This window comes from Tupaia chinensis, unplaced genomic scaffold (genome assembly GCF_000334495.1).
Source record: "Tupaia chinensis unplaced genomic scaffold, TupChi_1.0 Scaffold143631_1, whole genome shotgun sequence".
NCBI classification, from domain to species: domain Eukaryota; kingdom Metazoa; phylum Chordata; class Mammalia; order Scandentia; family Tupaiidae; genus Tupaia; species Tupaia belangeri.
In genome coordinates, this window is record NW_006203479.1 from 373593 (window position 1) to 380365 (window position 6773).

Consider the following 6773-nt stretch of genomic DNA (forward strand, 5'->3'; position numbering starts at 1 on the left):
GGAAAGGTTCTGCTCTCTCAGGCACATGAGACATGGGGAAGCAGTGGATATAAGGACCACAGAATGACATGGCTGTGGCTGGGTATTACTGATGCTTTAGAAAAGGCCGTGACAATGGTGATTAATCACCAATTTACAAAGTGCAAATTAGAGACTATCCTTGGCAGCTTACCGAGGACAATCTCCTGAGGCTAGAGGGTGGGGGAAAAAAAGGCTGCTCAACCATTGGATTTAATTAGAAAGACAGTGTCATAGGGAAATTGGTACTTGAATCTGACACATCCAAAGTGCAAATTAGAGACTATCCTTGGCAGCTTACCGAGGACAATCTCCTGAGGCTAGAGGGTGGGGGAAAAAAGGCTGCTCAGCCATTGGATTTAATTAGAAAGACAGTGTCATAGGGAAATTGGTACTTGAATCTGACACATCTAGTTGATCCCAGGGCCCTGACTGGGAAGGACCAGAGACTCGGGACCTGAGACTGCGGTCCCCCTGTACTTCTAGTCAAACAACTCTGACCATTACGACCAGGCCGAAGCGCTCTGTTACTCAAATACTATGGGCAATGCTAGCAATGTTACAGTTTTCCAAAATGCTCAGCAACTCTTGGTAAAGTTTCAAATATTAGAAAAGTGCAATAATTATTTATTGGGTAGTTATATTACTAGAACAATCAATAACTCTTGAAATGGGGGGAAATCCTCTGTTTATATATACAATAGAGTCATTTTTTTGAACTCAGATAACTATAACCAAGTTTTTACCTACGTTCAGTGTCTAGCAGGATATTCAGAAGTCATAAGCAATGTAGGTGAATTCTCTGTTGTGTAGAGATGTCCTTTCATTGCAGGATATTAAGTTCCAACAGCACTTTCAGGCATTGCAGTAACCAAAAGCACCCCCATCGGAGGCAGCTCCTTCCTGGATGAGAACCACAGCTCCACCAGGCCGGCGTTTCTTTTGCCAGTTGTAAGATGCTAGTTTCTCAGGGTACCAGCTGTCTGCTAGGAGCCCCAATTCATACCTCCAACATAGACACATTCTCAAGCTTTAGACTTGAATCTTCAACCTTCTGAAGAGCAGATACTGAATGTCTCACCCACACCTCAAACCTAACATGTCCAGAGCATTCTGCCTTTTACTAAATATACTTTCGTATTGTTCTCAACACTTTGCATAACTTCATCATACTTGCCACAGTGTAAAGCGATCTGTGTTGACATGGCTCTTCCCTCTTCACGCTTCAACACCCCAAAGACCCTGTCTTAGACCTAGTATCCACCCTTTTCCATTTTCCGGCACGTTGCTCAGCACATGGTCGCTGTTTAATGACTATGCTAAAATAAACAAGAAGGGGACCAGCAGCTACCGTAATGGCTATGTCTCTGGACTCCCATGTAGTTGACTGTGGTCTGAGTCCCGGACACGCTGATTTAAACTCACGCTGGATGCGTGTGCGTGCATGCCCAAGATCCCAAGAGGAGAATGGAGGAGAAGGGATTGTGGTGTGGCCATCCCCGCTGGGGGGGTGATTTCTTGCTTTCTGTCTCTCTCTGTCTTTCTGGAGTGCATACGTGCCCTATAGCAAAAACCTCTCAAAAAAAAAAAAAAAAAAGGAAAGGAAAAAAAAAAAATAAACAAGAAGTTTGTGCACAGTCAGTTGCTGAGTCATGCAAGCTAATGCTCTGTGTCATCTTTGTCTCCTCCCTGCCCTCGCGCCCATTTCCACCCAATCACTAAGACCCAATTCTACTTCTTTCCTAGTCTGCAACCATAGCACATTGTCAGACCCTCATCCTACAGACAACAGCCACCTAGCAGCCACAGTGAAATAACCAGATTGCAAATGTGAGCTTGTTATTTTCCTGATTTAAACTCTTTGGGCTGAGGGAGCTCTTTCTGTATTTGTAAATAACTCTTTGGAACTTCAGTCATTGCTTGTACCATGTCGTATGATAATTACCTGCCTGTATCGCTGCCCCCTAAGCTATATATCATGTTTTATTCATCTCTCTAACCTCAGGGCTTAGCACAAGGCTGGACATGGCATACACAGCCAAAAAATATTTGCTGAATAAATGAAATACTCATATGAAACCACTACGGCGAAGATTTAACGTAATGTTATTGAAGTAAGGGATAACTTGATTTTTGTTGATGCATATTTGGATGCCGATCTTACATTTTATCCATGAAATGACTGATGAAGATTCTTTGAAATTATTTCAGGACAAAATAGAAATTTAAACAAATCTCATGCATTACTGACTTGACAAGCAATAAAAAAAAAAAAAGACTGGCTTGTTATCTTGAACTTACTTTCCCTGTTTGAACAAAGGAGCCATTAAAAACCCACTTGTAATAATAAAAGGGAAGTGGCTTTCCCAAAATGCTTTTTCTCATTTATTTAAAAGTAGTCATTAGATATCAACCATGTGCCATATCAACCATGTGCCAAGCAATGTGCCGGATAATGGGAGAAGGTGGGTATGGTGTCTAAGAAAGTGTGTTTCCCTTGAATGTTCCAAACGTGATAGGGAACAGTCATGTCCCGTTAAGTGATGTGGATACTCTGTGCAAAGCATTACGGAAGCACGGAGACAGCTGTGATTAACGTGCCTCTGGGAGAGAGGTATGGAGCAGGCTTTGCAGACAGGGTCACCCTTAGATTGAGCTGAGTTGTCCTGTTAGTCAGGGTAGGTGAGGTTGTGCCATGGTAACAAATATCACCAAAATTTCTGTTCATTTAGCACCAGAATTTATCCCTCAGACACATTACACTCCAATCCTGGTTGGCAGGTCACCAGGAGACCCACGCCTCCACGACAGCTACAGCAGGGTAAGGGGACCCGGCAACTAACTCCTCTCAAAGTTCCTGCCAAGAAATTTCTGCCCGATGCAGAGCATGTCTGCTCACAACACGAATGAAAAAGCTGGCCACATGACCGATCATGGCTCATTTAAAATGGGATGGGGGGGGACCAGCAGATGACATAATGGCTACATCACTGGACTCTCATGTAGTCGATGGTGGTTCGAGTCCCAGAATGGCTTGAAACTCATGCTGGGCGTGTGTGCATGTGTGCCCCAAATCCCAAGAGACTGGAGAAGGGATTGCAGCATGGTCATCCCCTAGGGTGTAATTTCTTGTTTACTGTCTACTGTCTCTCTGTTGTCTCTCTCTCTCTCTGGTGAGTGCACGTGCCCTGTAGCAAAAATCTCTAAAAACTAAAAACCTAAGTAAATAAAATAAAATGTGGTGGGGAAGAGCAGTTCTCCCAAGTGTCTGAAAGCGAGAGAAATGAGTTATTTGTAAACAGCTGTAACAACTGCCGGTTCTCAAGGATGAATGAGATTGTCTTATGTGGAAAAGAAAAGAATAGAACATTCTCTATAGAGGAAACGGCGTGATGTCACAGGAGGGTGACGGGTGTACACAGACAACCACACTTAGTGTTGGCCGGAGCACTGGAGATAGAGCCAGAGATGTGAGAAAACACTTGGAAAAGTAGGTTGGGGCCACACTGAAAAGGGCCTTGAAAGCAGGTTGAAGAGTTTAAATTTTATTAGTAATAGGAAGTACTCTTCAAAGCATTTAGTCAGTCCAATCTGCGGATCTCTGATGGATTGAGAGATATTAAGGAAGTGATAGAAACTGATTAGAATCACTGCGCTTCATAAAGAAATGGTGCAAGGGAGCAAGATAGCTTCAGATTTTTTGTTTGTGCTTTTACCTTATTTTCCATAGGGCATGTGCATCCACTGGAGACAGGGACATAGAAAGAGAGAAAGTGAGAAAGTATTCCTCAGGGAGGGTGGCTGTGCTAATCCCCTCTCCACTCTCCTATCAAGACTTTGGGCACAGATGCACATGCAGTGTGGTTTTCAAGCCACTGAGTGGGTGTAGGACTCGAACTATGAGGTCTCTCATGTGGGATCCAGCCGCCTTCCCCTCTACGCTGTCTGCCAGCCTGCAAACGAGCGTGAGTCCTGCACAAGCTGGGTCCACAGGCTGGAGGGGCAGGAGCTTGGGCTGAAGGGCTGTGTGAATGGTGCCCCCCCCGCCATGTGGCCAGCAGCTCCAGCCCTTCCCTTTGGGGGGGCTGTAGCTTTGGGAACAACAGGGTGCTTTGAACTGCTACTTCACCCTTAACTAGAAAAACCACAATTCTCTCTGACTTAAGGGTAAGCAGGGTTTTGTTTTAAAGTTAGAATTACTTATTTAAAGATGCCTTGGGGACCACTAGACATTCCATTATTTAAAGCAAACTAAGGAGAACTCTGAAAATTATTAGAATCCCTTTAGAAAGCCTGGTGGGCTCTCTCCTATTGTTCATTCAAGGCCCAGTTCATTACAGACTTCTGTAAGGATTGTATCTCAAACTCATAGTTTGATTTATTTAAGATCAGACAGAAAGAGGGTCTACATAAGCAGAAAGCATAGGAAAAAGGAATCTTTCCAGCAGACACTGATGAGAGCTCTCAGGTTTAAGCTCTACTAGAACAAATATTCAATAACATCACATAGAGATTTTCCTTTTTTCTGCCACAAACCGAACTTAGGTAAAAAAAAAAAAATTAATATTTAAGTGTGGATATCAAAATCCACTCACTCACTCACTCACTCAGGTTCTAGCAAGGGTCCCAGGGGCTCCTAAGCTGGAAAGCAGATGCATCAGGCATACCCAGCAAACAGACGTGTAAAGGCCTGTGGGAGTCGGGCGAAAGGTTTGGATGGGACGTGGAGTCAGGGTTAGAAGAAAGCAGACAGCACCCTTTCTTCTTGAATCTTGGTCCCACACACTTGTGATGGGGCTTTGCGTTTAGAGGGGCTGAATCTGAAGTTGAAGTTGTCATTTTGGAGAGGGACAGGGTACAAACCAATGCCACGTGCTCTGGTGGGCACGTGAGTCATGGTAGAAAGCGGACGGCACCCTCTCCCCTTTCTGCACTCACACGCACATCCTCAGCATGTTGCTGAGTCCAGAGAAGAGAATGGAGGGCCATTTTTGGATACTCAGAGGCTGCGCATTTGAGAGTGCATGCAGAGGCACCTTACGGCTCAGTTCCAGAGAGGGCCGTTCACGTGAAGTGTATGGAGAAAGGTTGGACAGGGCATAATCTTTACAATCCCACACAGCGCTGCTGGCAGCCCGCTCAGCAACCCAGAAGGCTGCACGCTTAGCTAAGATCATAGCATTGCCACATCGGGCCTCCTCAGGCAGTTTCTAATCAAAAAATCAAATCAAAAAGGAGGTTGTAACTAAGGGGAACTGCTTTTCAACACCAAGTTGTCAAAGCACCAGAAATAACTGGGTGAGACATTGGGGGGCCTGGAGGTTCCATAGGTAGAAAAAAAGTAAGGGGTATTTCTGTGAGTGTAACAGTTGGAGGACCTAGCAGGAACCTGGGCTATAATTTATGCAAAAGCATTTACTGTGGGCTGGCCCATGGCCTAATGGTTAAGGGAAGCACATGGCACGTGGCCTACCTGGTTTGAATCTCAGCTCTGGTGGCTTGAAAAATGCCAAGAGGTGTTCCTGCATGCCCCAGATCCCCGCAGGATGGGGAAGTGGAGCAAAGACTATGGCACGACTCTGCTCCATTCTGGGATGCTTTCTCCCCACCCATCTCTCGCTATCTCTCTGGCAAGTGCACACGCCATCTGGCAATTGAACAACAACAACAGAAGCATGTACTGTGTGCATAATACGCCAGTGCTGTCATGTATGTTTTTAGAAAGTTTCTTTCTCTCTCTCTCTCTCTGTCTTTCTCTCTCTCTCTCTCTTTAGAGAGATTTTTGCTATAGGACAAATGTGCTCACCAGAGAGACAGACAGAAAGCATCCCCTGCAGGAGGAATGGCAACACTACAATCCCTTCTTTTCCATTCTCCTCTTGGGATTTTTGGGTATGCACACACATGCACCCAGCATGAGATTTAAGCCGCCAAGTCCAGGACTGGAACCACAGTCGGCTCTGTGGGACTCTAGTGACGTAACCTTCACACCATCTGCTGGCCCCAGTATTTTCAATCAATAAATAGAAGTCAGTGCATTTTGCCCTGGAAATGTCATCTATAGGCACAGATTTCTGCCCGTAACATCCCAGTCTTTGCTTCTCTCGTTCTGAATCACAGCCACTTCTGGGGGCACACACACACACACACACACACATACACACACATACACACACAAGGACTCACTCATACACTCCAAGGCTTTTCCTGCTATATCCCTATTCTCGTTTAAATAGAAATAAATACTAAAATACCCATGGGTGCTCATTTTTCCTGACTCTACATCCAGCATAAGTGATAAAACAGAAAAGATTTTCTCACTTTCCTTCCAAATTCCAAGTGGTATTAAAAAAGAAAAAGTTCCAATAAAAGTGGTGGTATGGCCAGCACCAGGAGTGGCATGATCTTTCCTTTTGTGTTCCAATATGGTGCCCACCCACAGCTGGTCTCTGCCAAGGGATGTTGGGAACAGAGGGCCTTGGTCAGGTATACCTCGCCCCCAGCACGACTTTACCATAAGTACTCAGGCCATCAGACACAGGTGGCATCCCCTGTTAAATCTCATTTTGTCCTTGGACTGGGAGACCTTAGGTGAGCACAACTCACCCTCTGGAAATGCCTCACAGAAGTGAATGACTCTCCACATACGTAAAATCTCTACTTCACTTTGATGTCTAGTTTCAGTCCTGCAAACCAACACAAGGTAAAAACAAGAAGCAAAATAAAACCAGGAGAGGCTGCCAGCAAAGTCAACA